This window comes from Myotis myotis, unplaced genomic scaffold (genome assembly GCF_014108235.1).
Source record: "Myotis myotis isolate mMyoMyo1 unplaced genomic scaffold, mMyoMyo1.p scaffold_m19_p_4, whole genome shotgun sequence".
Taxonomy (NCBI): domain Eukaryota; kingdom Metazoa; phylum Chordata; class Mammalia; order Chiroptera; family Vespertilionidae; genus Myotis; species Myotis myotis.
The window spans coordinates 54,132,743-54,150,529 of NW_023416346.1; the positions used below are offsets into that span (position 1 = coordinate 54,132,743).

The following is a 17,787-nucleotide window of genomic DNA, read 5'->3' on the forward strand; positions in this document are numbered from 1 at the left end:
GAGAGTGGATCAAAAAACAAAACCCAACCATATGCTGCCTACAAGAGACACATCTAAACAGCAGAGACAAAGGTAGATTCCAAATAAAAGGGTGGAAAATTATTCTCCAAGCAAATGACATCCACAAAAAAGCAAGTGTAGCCATACTTACATCTGACAAAATAGATCTCAAGATAATAAAGATAAGAAGAGACAAAGATGTACACTTTATAATGATAAAGGGAAAATTACATCAAGAAAACATAACACTTTTTGCCATAACCGGTTTGGCTCAGTGGATAGAGCGTCAGCCTGTGGACTGAAAGGTCCCAGGTTCGATTCCGGTCAAGGGCATGTACCTTGGTTGCGGGCATATCCCCAGTGGGAGATGTGCAGGAGGCAGCTGATCGATGTTTCTCTCTCATCGATGTTTCTAACTCTCTATCTCTCTCTCCCTTCTTCTCTGTAAAAAATCAATAAAATATATTTTTTTAAAAAAGAAAACATGACACTTTTTAATATATATGCGCCCAACCAGGGAGCACCGAAATATATTAAACAGCTACTCACAGAACTAAAGGGAGAAACAGGTCAAAACACAATTAAGTTGGATACCTTAATACTCCATTGACAGCTCTAGACAGATCAACCAAACAAAAAAATCAATAAAGAAATATCAGCCTTAAATGAAACACTAAACCAAATGGATATAATCGACATTTACAGAACATTTCATCCCAGAACATCAGAGTATACATTCTTCTCCAGTGCACATGGAACATTCTCAAGGATAGACCATATGTTGGGTCACAGAATAAGCATCAACAAATTCAAAAAGACTGAAATTATTCCAAGTAAATTTTCTGACCACAATGCCATGAAATTAGAAATCAACTGCAAAAAGGAGGGGGAAAAAAAAAAACAACAAAAAAAAGAAAACAAAAAACTACAAACACGTGGAGATTAAACAACATACTACTAAAAAATTACTCGGTCAAAGAAGAAATAAAAGATGAGATCAAAAGATATATAGAGACAAATGACAATAACACAACATATCAAAACCTCTAGGATGCAGTGAAAACTGTAATAAGAGGGAAGTTTATATCACTACAGGCCTATCTCAAGAAACAAGAGAAATTCAAAGTAAACAACCTAACATCACACCTAAAAAGACTAGAGAAGAAAGAATAAAAGCAACCCCAAGTCAGCAGAAGAAAGGAAATAACAAAAATCAGAGCAGAATTAAATAAAATAAAGAACAAAAAGACTGTAGAAAAAATTAATAAAACAAAGAACTGCTTCTTTGAAAAGATTAATAAAATTGACAAACTGCTGGCTAGATTCACTAAGGAAAAAGGCAAAAAGATCCATATAAACAAATTCAGAAATAAGAGAGGAGAAATCACCATAGACATCACAGATATACAAAGGATCATACTAGAATATTATGAAAGCCTTTATGTCATCAAATTCAATAATCTAGAAGAAATGGATAAGTTCCTAGAAATATATAACCTTCCTAGACTAAATCATGAAGAACTAGAAAATCTAATAGATCAGCAGTGAGAAAATTGAAACAACCATCAAAAACCTCCCAAAAAACAAAAGTCCTGGACCAGATGGCTTCACCAGTGAATTCTACCAAACGTTCAAGAAAGAATTAAAGCCTATTCTTTGCAAACTCTTCCAAAAAAATTGAAGAAGAGGCAATACTCCCTAAAACATTCTACGAGGCAAATATAACCCTAATACCAAAACCTGGCAAAGGTAACACAAAAAAAGAAAACTACAAACCAATATCCCTGATAAATACAGACACAAAAATCCTAACCAAAATACTAGCTAATCGAGTACAACAGTACATCCAAAAAATAATACATCACGATCAAGTGGGATTCATTCCAGGGGCACAAGGATGGTTCAACATTCACAAATCAATCAAGTAATACACTGCATTAACAAAAGAAAGGATACCAATCATATGATCTTATCAATAGATTCAGAAAAAGCATTTGATAAGATACAACATCCATTTATGATTAAAACACTCAATAAAATAGGAATAGAAGGAAAGTACCTCAGCTTAATAAAGGCCATATATGATGAACTCTCATCTAATATCATACTCAATGGTGAAAAACTAAAAGCTTTTTCCCTAAGATCAGGAACAAGACAAGGATGTCCACTCTCACCATTCAACATAGTAGTGGAAATACTAGCCAGAGCAATAAAGCAAGAGAAAAAAATAAAAGGCATCCAAATAGGGAAGAAAGGAGACAAACTGTCACTTTTTGTGGATGACATGATGCTGTATATAGAAAACCCTAAAGACTCTACAAAAAAAAAAAAAACAAAAACAAACAAACAAAAAAAAACTACTGGAAACAATAAACAAATAGTCAAGTTGCAGGATACAAAATCAATGTACAAAAATCCATTTCCTTCCTCTATACCAACAACAAAACTTCAGGAAAAGAAATGGAGAAAACAATTCCTTTTGCAATCACAACCAAAAGAATAAAATACCTAGGACTAAACTTAACAAAGAATGTGAAAGACCTATATAATGAAAATTACAAAACTTTATTAAATGAGATTGAAAAAGACGCAACAAAATGGAAAAACATCCCATATTCATGGATTGGAAGACTCAACATAGTTAAAAATAGCCATTTTACCCAAAGCAATATACAGATTTAATGCAATCCCCATCAAAATCCCAATGTCATTTTTTAAAGAAATAGAATGAGAAATCATCAGATTTGTATGGAACCATAAAAGACCCAGAATAGCCAAAGCAATCCTGAAAAAAGAAAGAACAAGGCTGGAGGTATCACACTACCTGACTTCAAAATATACTACAGAGCTGCAATAATCAAAGCAGCATGGTATTGGCAGAGAAACAGATACACAGATCAATGGAACAGAATAGAGAGCCCAGCTATAAAACCACACATATATGGACAGATAATTTTCCACAAAGCAGCCAGAAATGCACATTGGAGCAAAGGTAGTCTCTTCAATAAATGGTTCTGGGAAAACTGGTAAGCCACATACAAATGAATGAAACTGGATTGCAATTTGTCCCCATGTACAAAAATTAACTCAAAAAGGATAAAAGACTTAGACATAAGACCCGAAACTCTAAGTCACAAAGAAAAAAATATAGGTACCAAACTTATAGACCTGAGTGGTAGAGAACATTTTATGAACTTGACCCCAAAGGCTAGGGAGGTAAAGGCAAAAATAAATGAATGGGACTATATCAAACTGAAGAGCTTCTGCACAGCAAAATAAATGGACAACAAAACAAACAGGCAGCCAACCAGATGGGAGATGATATTTACAAACAGTAGCTATGACAAAGGTTTAATTTCCAAAATATATAAGGAACACATAAAACTCAACACCAAACAAATAAACAATCCAATGAAAAAATGGGCAGAGGATCTGAAAATACACCTCTCCCAAGAAGACATACAAACAGCCAATAGATATATGAAAAGATGTTCAACCTCACTGGCAATCAGGGAAATGCAAATTAAAACTGCAATGAGATACCATCTTACAACAGTTAGAGTGGCCATTATCAACAAGACAAGCAACAACAAGTGTTGGAGAGGTTGTGGGAAAAAGGGAACCGTTATTCACTGCCGGTGGGAATGTAGACTGGTACAACCACTATGGAAAGCAGTCTGGTGATCCCTCAAAAAATTAAAAATAGAGCTACCATACGACCCAACAACCCCACTCCTGGGTATATACCCAAAAAACTTGAAATCATTTATACACAAAGATATATGCACCCCTATGTTCATTGCAGCATTATTCACAGTGGCCAAGAATTGAAAACAGCCAAAGTGCCCTACAACAGAGGACTGGATAAAGAAGATGCGGTATAGATACACAATGGAGTACTATGCGGCCATTAGAAAGGATGGAATAGCCTCATTTACAACAACATGGATGGAACGTGAACATTATGCGAAGTGAAATAAGTCAAACAGATAAAGCTAAGAACGACATGATTTAACTCATATGTGGAATATAAAACTGAAACTTATATACCCAAACAGCAGTGTGGTGGTTGCCAGAGGGAAGGGGGTGAGGGAAAAAAGGGGTCCTAATATGAGGTTACAGGAGATATGTCTTTGGGTGGTGGGCACATGGTCCTATATACAGATTTTGTAAATTAGTAATTCACACATGTAATCTATATGTTCATGTATACTAATGTCACTCCAATAAAATTTTTTAAAAAAGAATTACTGGCACTTGAAACGAAAGAGAAAATGAACAAATGGGACTACATCAAAATAAAAAGCTTCTGCACAGCAAAAGAAACCATCAACAAAACAACGAGAAAACCCACTGTGTGGGAAAACATATTTGCCAATGTCATATCTGATAAGGGCCTAATCTCCAAAATTTAAAGGGAACTCATACAACTTAACAAAAGGAAGATAAACAATCCAATCAAAAAATGGGCAAAGGACCTAAATAGACACCTTTCAATAGAGGACATTCAGAAAGCCAAGAGACATGAAAACATGCTCAAAGTCACTAATCATCCGAGAGATGCAAATCAAAACAACAATGAGGTACCATCTCACACCTGTCAGACTGGCTATCATCAACAAATCAACAAACGACAAGTGCTGGAGAGGATGTGGAGAAAAAGGAACACTTGTGCACTGCTGGTGGGAATGCAGACTGGTGCAGCCACTATGGAAGACAGTATGGAGTTTCCTTAAAAAACTGAAAATGGAACTCCCATTTGACCCTGTGATCCCACTTCTAGGAATATATCCCAAGAAACCAGAAACACCAATCAGAAAGGATATATGCACCCCTATGTTCATAGCAGCACAATTCACCATAGCTAAGATCTGGAAACAGCCTAAGTGCCCATCAGTAGATGAATGGATTAGAAAACTGTGGTACATCTACACGATGGAATACTATGCTGCTCTAAAAAGGAAGGAACTCTTACCATTTGCATCGTCATGGATGGAACTGGAGAGCATTATGCTAAGTGAAATAAGCCAGTCAATGAAGGAAAAATACCACATGATCTCACTCATTCATGGATAATAGAGACCATTATAAACTTTTGAACAATAATAGATACAGAGGCAGAGCTGCCTCGACAGATTGTCAAACTGCAGCAGGAAGGCCGGGGAGGGTTGCGGGGCAGGAGGTAGGGGGGTAAGAGATCAACTAAAGGACTTGTATGCATGCATAGAAGCATAACCAGTGGACATAAGACATTGGGGGATAGGGGAGGCTAGGGGATTGTCTAGGGCGGGGGGATAAAATGGACACATATGTAATACCCTTTGTAATACTTTAAGCAATAAAAAAATATATATATACATAGAGGTAACTTGATTATCTGTGTTGCATCCTGTGTTACCTCCCTCTGTGTTAATATTTGATAAGGTATTTAATTTATATGAGACTTCTAAAGCAGAACCAAAGCTCCTCTTTGGGAAAACTCACACTTTTAAGATAAGGGATCTTGTAGGAATATACCAAAGTACTACCATGTAGTAGCTAATACATTCTATTAAAATGTTACACTATATGAAAAATAAAGTATGTAGGTCATCATGATAACAGCACAAAGGTTAATGCTTCTTGGGGTACATTTCTTAGAGGTTTTACCACATATGTAAATAGTTGGCTTTTATTTATATTGTATGGCTGATGATTTCACTGAAAACCTGCACAATTCAGTTTCAGCTCTGGATTCAATTGACCGTTGTGAAGTATTTATACAGTGGGCATTTGGTTTGTTTTAACCTATTGGGATTTTTTTTTTCATTTCATAATAAATAAAATTTCTGGAAGAAAGAGGTGTGTATTAATGCTGAGCGGGTTGGTTTTGGGATGGATCTTTTAGTCAGGCTTTTGAAATATTGCGATGTTAAGTGATTAGTGAATCCTGAGTGTGACGCTCTTTAGTTCTAAACTCTTTATTAAAAACCTCTCTCATTTGAGCCCAAACCAATGTATTGTCATTGTCACTTTTCTAAAAGTTCAGGAAAGAAACATCACCAGTTCAGAGTTTTTATAATAAGAAAAAAACATTTTGCCTACCTTATTAAAATGTGACTCAGTGCTGATTTTTAAAATGGCTTCTAAAACTTGGATAGTATAGCAGTAAGCAATGAATCATTTTTATGGATATCCTGTAATTTTATAGTTTTAGTCTAAAATAAAAAAAAAATGGGCAAAGGACCTAAATAGACACCTTTCAATAGAGGACATTCAGAAAGCCAAGAGACATATGAAAACATGCTCAAAGTCACTAATCATCCGAGAGATGCAAATCAAAACAACAATGAGGTACCATCTCACACCTGTCAGACTGGCTATCATCAACAAATCAACAAACGACAAGTGCTGGAGAGGATGTGGAGAAAAAGGAACACTTGTGCACTGCTGGTGGGAATGCAGACTGGTGCAGCCACTATGGAAGACAGTATGGAGTTTCCTTAAAAAACTGAAAATGGAACTCCCATTTGACCCTGTGATCCCACTTCTAGGAATATATCCCAAGAAACCAGAAACACCAATCAGAAAGGATATATGCACCCCTATGTTCATAGCAGCACAATTCACCATAGCCAAGATCTGGAAACAGCCTAAGTGCCCATCAGTAGATGAATGGATTAGAAAACTGTGGTACATCTACACGATGGAATACTATGCTGCTCTAAAAAGGAAGGAACTCTTACCATTTGCAACGTCATGGATGGAACTGGAGAGCATTATGCTAAGTGAAATAAGCCAGTCAATGAAGGAAAAATACCACATGATCTCACTCATTCATGGATAATAGAGACCATTATAAACTTTTGAACAATAATAGATACAGAGGCAGAGCTGCCTCAAACAGATTGTCAAACTGCAGCAGGAAGGCCGGGGAGGGTTGCGGGGCAGGAGGTAGGGGGGTAAGAGATCAACTAAAGGACTTGTATGCATGCATATAAGCATAACCAGTGGACATAAGACATTGGGGGATAGGGGAGGCTAGGGGACTGTCTAGGGCGGGGGGATAAAATGGACACATATGTAATACCCTTTGTAATACTTTAAGCAATAAAAAAAATATGAAAAAAAAATAAAAATATTAATTTTATTAAAAAAAAAAGAATTACTTGCAGAGTTGGTTAAAAAAGCAGAATTTTTTAGTCCTACCTCCAGACAAAATGAAGTCAGTGTCATATAGAATGTACGTCATTATTTAGAAACATAGTTGTGTAAGCTAACTTTTTATCTGTATCATGTATGCTGTCTAGGCTGTATATTCCACTTAGGGAACTGAAAATAATGTTTTCCACAGGGTATGACCTAAGGAACTTATTTCTAACTTTTAACTCAGATAGTCCTGTACTTTCTGATTTAATTTTTAACTAACTGTATATGATACCTAGCATTATATTGCAATTTGAGAACTCATATGGGTTGGGTTCAGTGACTTTAGTAAAAGTTCACACAAAATAGTTTTTCTGATTATAATAATGATACTGTCTGTTGTGGAAATTTTAGGAAATAATACATTAAAGTATAAATAAGTAAATCACAAATACCTATAATCCTACCAACCAGACATCAGTCTCTTAAATAATCTCTATAGTTATGTTTGGAGTAGGATGTCAGGATCTTTAAAAATCTTGGAAATTTCAGACTTTAATGACTAACCTGAATAAAGACTGTAGAATTAGTCCTATTGTTAGTGATTTAGGCATAAATATAATAGGAATCTTTTTTATACTTCTGATATTTTTAAACATTATTTTATTAAAATTAATTCACAGGAAACATTACTTTAGTGCTTTTACTAAATGACCAACTAAAATATTTGCATTGTGCCTATAACAGGAATACAAAAGGGATTCACAAATGTGTACCTGTCAAAATCAATTTGCATGCAGATGGTGTTTTCAAACCTTCTGTCTTATTATTTTTAACATTAATTTAATTTTTTAAATAGAAAACTGATTTTAATGATTATAGGAGATGTCAAAGATATGAAACAAATGTTAAATTGCCCTGTACATCCAGTATAGAGACAGTATATCAGAGTGGTTAAGAGTAAGGGCTCTGCAGTCATGCTGCCTAGACTTTTTATCTCTATCATTTATTTTCTAACTCTGTGGCATATCATTTAAACTCTCAATACCTCATTCTCCTTATCTTTAAAATGAGAGTAATAATAATACTACCTCATTAGGTTGTTACAAGGATTAAGTAGCTTAATACATGTAAAAGAGCTTGGAACAGTGCCTGGCACATATTAAGCACTCAACATATGTTAGCTATTATTGGTCCTTTAAAAATTTAATTTTTCTAGGCATGAATATCACTTCTAATAACAATGTTGAATAAGTTATTAATAAAACTTATTCCACTGGAAACTCATTAATTTGGAAAAGGTGGAATAAAAGGTGATAAAACTATCTTCTCTCACCGTATGGCCTGGTAGTGTGCTATAGAAATGAATAATTGACACAAATTAAACAAAGAGGCTCCTGTTTATATTTTCAAAGTCCTAGTTGATTATGTGTTCATTAAATATTTACTTAACATTAAAAGCAAAAAGTTTGAAACATTTTCTAACTTTGACAATGAAAGGGGAAAATGGAACCAATATCAGATGCAATAATATAATTAGTATTTTGAGTTGAGATTGTACAGTGAGACTTTAAAAAAACAAATATAGCAGAAATTGTTTCATTATTTCAGTATTACTTACCTTATAAAATTGTTGTGATGCCATTTTATGCAACATATGTGAGTTTGCTAAATTATGAAAAGTTATGTAAAAATATCATTACTGTGTGGCACATGGTGCCAGCACCCACAGCTACTTGATGATGAGGCTTGTGAGAACTCAATAGTGGGCTCGTGAGAGGGGAATAAACTGAAACCAGTAGGGCTAACCTGGAAGAAGGGTATTCAGAATTCCCAAATGTAGTGTCTGAGATAGCAATCAGAACTGCTATTCCTGCATCCCCATCTGTTAGGCAGGAACATGGCCAGGGAGAGTTATGAGATGTGAGCAGTGTTTCACAGCAGGATGACTAAATAGTCGAGGTGACAGGGAGACTCACTTAGGGTATATTAGGACCCTGGCCCATAGGTGGGGGTATAGGAGGCAGGGTCTAGTTCTTGAGGACTGTGGGGGAGTTGGCAGCTAGATGAAGGTTTAGAATAGGATAGGGCTCAAAGTCACAGCTGGAAAAGAGAAAACGAACTAGGCACTGCATCAGAGGCTTTCTCATGTCACCGGGACAGTCATAGTACAGGTTATTTAAAAAAGCCTGTGCTTCAGTGGACACACTGGATCCTGGATTTAGGGAAAGCAGATTAATTCTAAATCCCACGCTGAAAGGAGCTCTGGCCTCTCATTTGTGAGAGGCAGGGCAGCATAGGCAGTGGGAAGTTATACCTGTAGGCTAAATGTCTTCAATAACTGGAGCTGGCATTTAGTCAAGAGTCAATGAATGCTGAATGAAGCATGATTTAATTCATACAAATGTTATATTAAAAAGGAGTCACCATGGAAGGTTATATACATTGATGTAAATTATGCTATCAATGCTCAAAATATTTTGGAATTGTCTTTAGATGTACCACCAAGAAAATGGGTATCATTATGGTTTCACTCAGTCTGATTACAAATCAGATTTGTCTCTAAGTAATTTCTAGATACATCTAAATATCACATCTACTTTCAAAATATGAAGATTTTCTACTATGAGGATATTCAAAAGAATGTGCTACAGGCCCCAAGGCAATTCTAAAAGAGTAGTTTCCAAAGTAATTTGAGCAATAACAAGAGCATTGGAATAAGTGGGTAGCCTTCCAAAGTGACTGCTTCGAAGGTGATGCCACTCCTTGGAATGTATGTTTGAGTGTATTTGTTAAACAAATCATTCACAATTATTTATAGTAACACACTATATATCTGAAGCATATTATAAATTGGACTTCTTCAAATCCAAGTTATGCTGGCATAAAGTAGCATAGATTCATACTAAGCTAAATTGGAGTAAAAGTATAATTGGCACTTTAGCAAAAATAATTGTATTAAATCAACTGTAATAATAATCTGTAAACACAAAATAAAAAATCATGACAATTTTGTTGATATTGTATTTTGAGAAACAAAAGAATCACCAATATTTTGTCAATAACTAAATACTTCAAGACATTAAAAGAGAAAATAATGTGAATTTTTGAAAAAATATTCTAAATTAAATGGAAATAAAGACTACATGCCAAACCTACATCCAACATCATACTCAATGGGCAAAAACTAGAACCATTTCCCCTAATAACTGGAACAAGACAGGTATGCCCACTCTCACTGCTCCTGTTCAACATAATACTAGAAGTGCTAGCCATAGCCATCAGACAAGAAATAAAAGACATCCAAATTGGAAAAGAAGTAAAACTGTCACTATTCACAGATGACATGATATTATACATTGAAAACCTAAACACTCCATCAAAAAACCAAAAGATTTAATAAATGAATTCGACAATGTAGCAAGACACAAAATTAACACCCAGAAATCTATGGCTTTTTCATACACCAATAATGAACTTACAGGAAGAGAAACAACAAAAACACTCCCATTTTTCATTGCACAGAAAAACTTAAGATACTTAGGAATAAACTAAGGAGGTAAAAGACATGTACTCGGGAAACTACAGAACATTGAAAAAAGAGATAGAGGAAGATAAACAAATGGAAGAATATACCGTGTTCATGGATTTGGTAGAATCAACATCATTAAAATATCCATACTACCCAAAGAATCTATAGATTTAATGCAATCCCCATTAAAATACCAATGGCATACTTCACAGACCTAGGAAAAAACTCTCCAAAAATTCATATGGAACAAAAAAAGACCCCAAATAGCTGCAGCAATCTTGAGAAAGAAGAACAAAGTTGGAGGGATCATAATAATAGATATCAAGCTATATTACAAAGCCACTGTTCTCAAAACTGCCTGATACTGGTACAAGAACAGACATATAAAGCAATGGAACAGAACAGAGATCCCAGAAATCAACCCAAGCCATTATGCTCAATTAATATTTGACAAAGGAGGCAAGAGCATACAATGCAATCAAGACAGTCTCTTCAATAAATGGTGTAGGGAAAATTGGACAGATACATGCAAAAAAAAAGAAAAGAAAAGAAACTGGACCACCAACTTACACCATACACAAAAATAAACTCAAAGTGCGTAAAGGACTTAAATGTAAAGCAGGAAACCATAAAAATCTTAGGAGAATCCATAGGCAGCAAAATATCAGACATATGTCGGAGTAATATCTTTACTGATACAGCTCCTAGGGCAATGGGGACTAAGGAGAAAATAAACAAATGGGACTACATCAAAATAAAAAGCTTCTGCACAGCAAAAGAGACCATCAACAAAACAACAAGAAAGAGAACACATTTGCCAATGTTACATCCAACAAGGGTTTAATCTCCAAAATTTATAGGGAACTCATACATCTTAACAAAAGGAAAATAAACAATCCAATCAAAAAATGGGCAAAGGACCTAAATAGACACTTTTCAAAAGTGGACATACAGAAGACCATATGAAAACATGCTCAAAGTCACTAATCATCTGAGATGCAAATCAAAAACGACAATGAGATACTATCTCACACCTGTCAGAATGGCTACCATCAACAAATCAACGAACTGACAAGTGCTAGCGAGGATTTGGAGAAAAAGGAACCTTCGTGCACTGTTGGTGGGAATGCAGACCAGTGCAGCTACTGTGGATAACAGTATGAAGTTTCCTCAAAAAATTAAAAATGGAACTCCCATTTGACCCAGTAATCCCACTTCTAGGAATATATCCCAAGAAACTAGAAACACCAATCAGAAAGGATATATGCACCCCTATGTTCATAGCAGCACAATTTACCATAGCTAAGATTTGGAAACAGCCTAAGTGCCCATCAACAGATGAGTGGATTAAAAAACAGTGGTATATCTACACAATGGAATACTATGCTGCTGTAAAAAGGAAGGAACTCCTACCATTTTCAACAGCATGGATTGGACCTGGGGAACATTATGCTAAGTGAAATAAGTCAGTCAGAGAAAGATAAATATCACATGATCTCACTAATTTGTGGAATATAATGAACAACACAAACAGATCCAGAGACAGAGAAGCATCCAACAGACCTTCAAACTTCAGAGGGAAGGCAGAGGATGGTGGGGGTGGGGACTAAGGGATCAACCAAAAGACTTGTATGCATGCATGTAAGTATAACCAATGGACACAGACACTAGAGAAGTGAGGGTATGTGCTGGGGGGTGGGGTGGCCAATGGGGAAAAAAGGATACATATGTAATACTATATGTAATACTTTAAACAATAAATAATTAAAAAATAAAGATTGTACCAGCTTTTGTAGAAGTCTAACAAATTATGAATAATTTACTAACATTTATTAAAAAGATGTTAAAGTTCATTTGACGCAAACAGATAACATTGGAAAAACCTAAGGCAAGATGCCTTTTTATTAACTATGCAGTGTTATTTGTAGGGCTATCTGTTATTTGTAAATTTGATACACATTAAGTTCATCTTGAGCCTGGAAATCAAAGTCCTTCAGGATATAACCCCAACCTAATTTTCTGCCCTTCCCTCCTATAATTCTCTTACATGCAATCTGTATTCTGTTAAAAACTGAACTGCTTATTAAATATACCCTATAATCTTCTGCTCTTGTACCTTGAAATACATCCTTCCTTTTTCCTATACTCAGGTACTATAGTGTAGGGATAAAAATGCATTCTAGAGCCACAATGCTTATGTTTGGGAATCTGGCATTGCCACTGAAATAGTCCAAGAAATAATTTAAGAAAAACTTAAATAGAAGTTTCATTGAAAACAAAATATATTGCTAAATCTTTTATTTAAGATTTGGTTATTGATAAAATAAATTTTCTAGGCCCTTTATTTTTATTTCTCTCACTCTCCTTTGCTAGGCCAATTCCATGGCAGCATATTCCAGACAAAATCTTTGATTTTCCCACATCAACCTAACCCCTTATGGCCTTCATAGATAGAGGTGGAATTGGGGCGGGGGAGGGCCTCTCTTTGTACTAGTCACAATGAACTGAAGAGAAAACCATGTCATTACCAAAACCTAGGACTAAACAACATGAACCAGGATAGCTCCAGACCCATGGAATTAAAGCAATATCAATAACCTGCTTGTGAGGGCTGGGGTCTTGCTTTCTATTTTATTTGCCTCCGTTCAAATTGTCAATAGGGGTTGCTTTTTGACTTGAAGTAATTGAAGAGAAGTCTAGATAAAATTAGTGAAAACTGTGATTTTTAGACTATTCAGAAAGTAATAGTATTTTATTAATTTAACAATATATAGTAAATAAAATCAGAATAATAAAGAATCACCAAATAGTATTCTTTGGGAACTTGTTTAATAGGTAAACCCATACCCCTTCATAAAATATTACTTATAGCTGAATGATTTCAAAGTAGTCGAAATCCATTTATTCTCCTAAGTAAATTTTGCAACTTTATTTCCATAATGCCTTATTTAGCAATACCTGTGTTAAAATTCTTCTGAAAATGCAAAAGTAAACATAATCTCTGCCTATGTCTGAATTAAATTATAATATATGGGCTAATTGTTTTCCCCTTTTTAAAATCTTGACAACTATACACATCAATGATTCCATGCTCATTAAAAATAATTCATTTTGACTTTATTTTTACAAAACCAAGAACGATTTCTTTTTTTAGGTGTCTAACTTTCATTGCCATCCAATGATGTACCAAGTCATAAAGAACTATGGGAATTTAACAGAGTTTCATTACAAATTTAAAATATATTTAATGAAAGATGATTTTTGAAATTATCTGGAATTTTTCATAAACCTAAAAGTAAACAAATATTTCCTCTATTTATTCTTTATCTTAGCCAAACTTAACACAGTTGTCAGTAATGTTTTCCTGTTTTTCTGTCTCATTCTCATACTCAATCTAAAAAAGAATTGAGACAGAAAATTTACCTTCGGTACTTCGAAAATTTTCCCTCAAGAGGCCTGTTTTCTTCATTTGTTTAGGGAAAAGTCTCTGTCCTGAATCCTTTCCACAACAGAAAACTCGTAGGAGAAATGACCCTTACCTCTGGTCAAATTCAGTTCTGTCCCCTCACTCAAATTTCATTTTTTATAAGGTTTCTCACCTGATGACAGCGACGTACTTTCCCAATTACCCCTTGTTGAGTAGCAGGTTTGGCAGGTACAAGTTGTCTTTGTACGCTACGCTCCAGTCCACTAAGTGTGGACTGACTGTTTCTCACTCTTCAAAGGATCTTATCTGACCAAGGTCCGTTGGAAGCCTCAGGCCCACGGCGTTCACGTTCTGGCGCACAGGACATTGTCCAAGTAACAAGGGTGCCGACATGGGCCAATTTTTTCGGTCTGAACAGCGTTATACCCCCTAAAAAATATATCCCAACCAAAGCGTGCTGGTCCAGGATAAATCATGTTTATCCGTGTAAAACAAGGCACAGCGGCTACTTTCACTTAGAACACCCAAATGTACCCACAAGGAAAGGTAGTTTTCACTCTCAAATTCGTGTTAACAATCAATAGAGTGTGAGAGTGGAGTGAAAGCCATTAGGCAACCTACACTAGTTCATATTGGCTTTCTGACATTCGATCAGCATCCATCCTCTGTATGATAAAACTCTAACACACACCCTGATAAACTGAGTTTTGTTAAAGCGTCTTGCTTAGAGTGTCTTGCGCAGGGGAATTTAGGGTCTGTTCTATCTGCGATTTGTGGGGGGTTTTATTATTATTTCTCAGCGTTGTAAGTATCTAGAGTCCTCCCTACTTTCTCTGAGAGCTACGGAATCTGAGGACCCCTTATTTCCCCCACGTAAGGTATGGGTTCCTCACCTGGGTCAGTTTTCGGGTCGCTGGCTAGGCTCCGAAAATAGCCCAGAGCTCTGTGTACCTCTGTTGCCTAGGTAACAACTTTGTCCCACCCCCCTTTCCACCCCTCACCTCCGGGTTCCCGCTTGACTATCCTGACCAATCATAGAAGAATCGTCTTTGAAACAATACCAAAATCAACCAATCCGAGCGCGCGCCTGTCAGGGTCAACGGCTGCCCTTTTCACTTAACTACGTCCAGGAGTTTTAGCCCCTGTCCTGTCAGCTTCACGCAGCGGGAGTTGTCCACTTTGCAGTCCGGCTCTTTCCGGCCCAAGTAGGTTCCAGCCCGCCTCTCTGTCCGTTACCTAGTTGCTATGGGGCCCTGATAGTGATCGGCAGCCGTGCTAGCCACCAACTTTGCGGGGGTTTTCGTTTGTCCTGGTCATCCTGCCGCAGGCTCGCTCTTCCTTAAGCTTTTCCCTTGCATGAGTTACAGATCCGACAACTCCGGAGCAGTAGGAGCGGAAGTGTGGGCTCAATGGTGCGGGGGTTGGAGGTTTTGCTGCCGCCTATACGCGCTTCCCACGCCCCCTCTCTGCCCAACCGCAGAGTTGAGTTCCGTCTAGGCTCAGCGTTCTTGTGTGTAGAGAGGGATCGCGCTTCCCCCCCACCCCCACCCCCCACCCCCACCCCCGCTGTTGTGGGCAAGTTTTCTGGGTCTGCAGCCGAAGTGGGAGCACCCCGTCGGCCGCCACATGGGACCTGTTAGGCACCAGCTGGAGCTCCCAGTGGCTCCCACTCCCGGGGACATCGCGGGACCTGGTGCCCAGCTTTCCCAGCATTACAGTTGAGATAACGCACGTGCCTCGCCGGCTTGACAATTTGAGTCTTCACTTCACTTAGAGGTACAGGTTGTGACCCTAGATTCCCACAGATTCCGTGGTTTGGTTTTAAACAAAGAGAAAAAAGAGATGGCTCAGTAAATGTTTGCATTATTCGGAACTGATTAGCTGTGTTCCTTGGTGGGACCGTGCATCCATTTGAGTTTTGCAAACAAGGATAGAAAGGTTTTAACAGATGGCTACTTTTGGTTATCCAGGGTTTGGAATTAGATAATGAATTAAATAAACTGCTCTCCTTTCTGCTATTGCTTTTCTAACTTACACTCTATCTGGCGAGGGGGATAGTGAAGTTTAAGTAATTTGCCTATTCTACTTGTTATTACCACCGTAAACAACAGCAGCAGCAAACAACAAACGGAGGTAGAATATTTGTTATTTGCCAAAGTTAAGTTATTGGATTTTCCATAATACCCCTTCCAGTGGTTCTCAACCTGTGGGTCGCGAACAATGAAAATACATCCTGCATATCAGATATTTACATTACGATTCATAACAGTAGCAAAATTACAGTTATGAAGTAGCAACGAAAATAATTTTATGGTGGGGGGGTCACCACAACATGAGGAACTGTATTAAAGGGTTGTGGCATTAGGAAGGTTGAGAGACACTGCAAGCTTTCCTCCTTTGTTTGTTTGTTGTCCCTTATTCCTATAGATGATCAGAATTTAAGTTTCTTCAGTTTCATTTTGCATGATACTTATGGAGCTTAAATTATGTATGTTATGCTGTTTTCTTTTTCTTTTTTGGTTTCTATTCTACCCCAATTTGCATTAGTCTAAGTCCACAATGCCTAGCTTGTGCTTTTCAGACCTTTTGGCTGTGACTCACAGTTAAGAAATGAATTTTATATTATGACCCAGTACATAATACAGATATATAACTGATAACTGTTTTGCAGAATAAGTACGTAACTACATGCAATGTACTCTAATGCTTCCCACTAATAAATTGTCATTCACAGTTTGAAAAGACACTGACCTTAGACCATTGGTTTTCAAACTTGTGTGTGTTTTATCAATCACTTAGTATATATGTTACAAATGCAGATTTCCTTGGCTAACTCCAGGAACTGGTTCAGTGGGTCTGTGGTGTTTCATATATCATATATAAAGTTCTTGGTACAGTGTCAGGTGCACAAGTATTAAATGCATAGTAGTTTTCTTCTTAAGGAACACAGGCTTTTTATCTTTAGGGATATAATCACCTCTTCAAGGTTTGGCCTGCCCCTGGCAAGGTAGAGACCAATGTTAAGCATTGTATTCTCCAGGGTTGAGGAGATAGGAAGGTAGGGGATGAGTCCTGGATCTGAGAAATCTTCAAGCATTTTACCTCCTTGGAGAATTTCATAAATACAGAAATTACATCTTAAGGAACACAAAGATTAGAGAGGTTCAGTAAGATAGATCTCACTTGATTGAGTCTAATATTCTTGTCCATTCTGACTAGCAGGTCAGATCTAGGGGCAGAAGTTTAAACAGGAAGAGAGCTTTTCTGTTTTGCCTATCCTAGAAGCAGAGGCTAAAGATTTTCTGGCTTTTGATGGCTAGGTTGGCTTTAGAGTAATGAAACTTGAGAGATTTAAAAGGTAAAATACACCTAAAAGTTTCCATGGGGTATAGTATGAAAAAGGAATATAGTTCAGCTAATTATTTTATAAAATACTAGAGGCCCAGTGTATGAAATTCATGCACTGGGGGCGGGGAGGGCTCCCTCAGCCCGGCCTTCACCCTCTCACAGTCCAGGAGGCCTCATGGGATGTCAAACTGACAGCTTAGGCCTGGCGCAGGCCAGGCTGAAGAACCCCCCCCCCCCCCAGTGCACAAAAGTTGTACACTGGACCTCTAGTAACTGATATTTCTGTTCTCTGATTTTATCTATATGTACCCATATTTTTATATAATCTTCCTTTTTGTTTATACAGTTTTATTCC

The 17,787-nt window shown here is 36.9% G+C and overlaps 1 protein-coding gene across 1 annotated transcript in view; it reads right to left on the minus strand.

Annotated features, from left to right (window-relative positions):
- DNAAF6 (dynein axonemal assembly factor 6) overlaps positions 1 to 15,046 on the minus strand; it is a 66,952-nt gene extending 51,906 nt beyond the window's left edge. Inside the window, exon 1 of the mRNA XM_036305767.1 lies at positions 14,978 to 15,046. The gene's annotated coding sequence lies outside the window, so the exon portion shown is untranslated. The remainder of the gene's footprint in view (positions 1 to 14,977) is intronic.
- Positions 15,047 to 17,787: the final 2,741 nt, after the last annotated feature.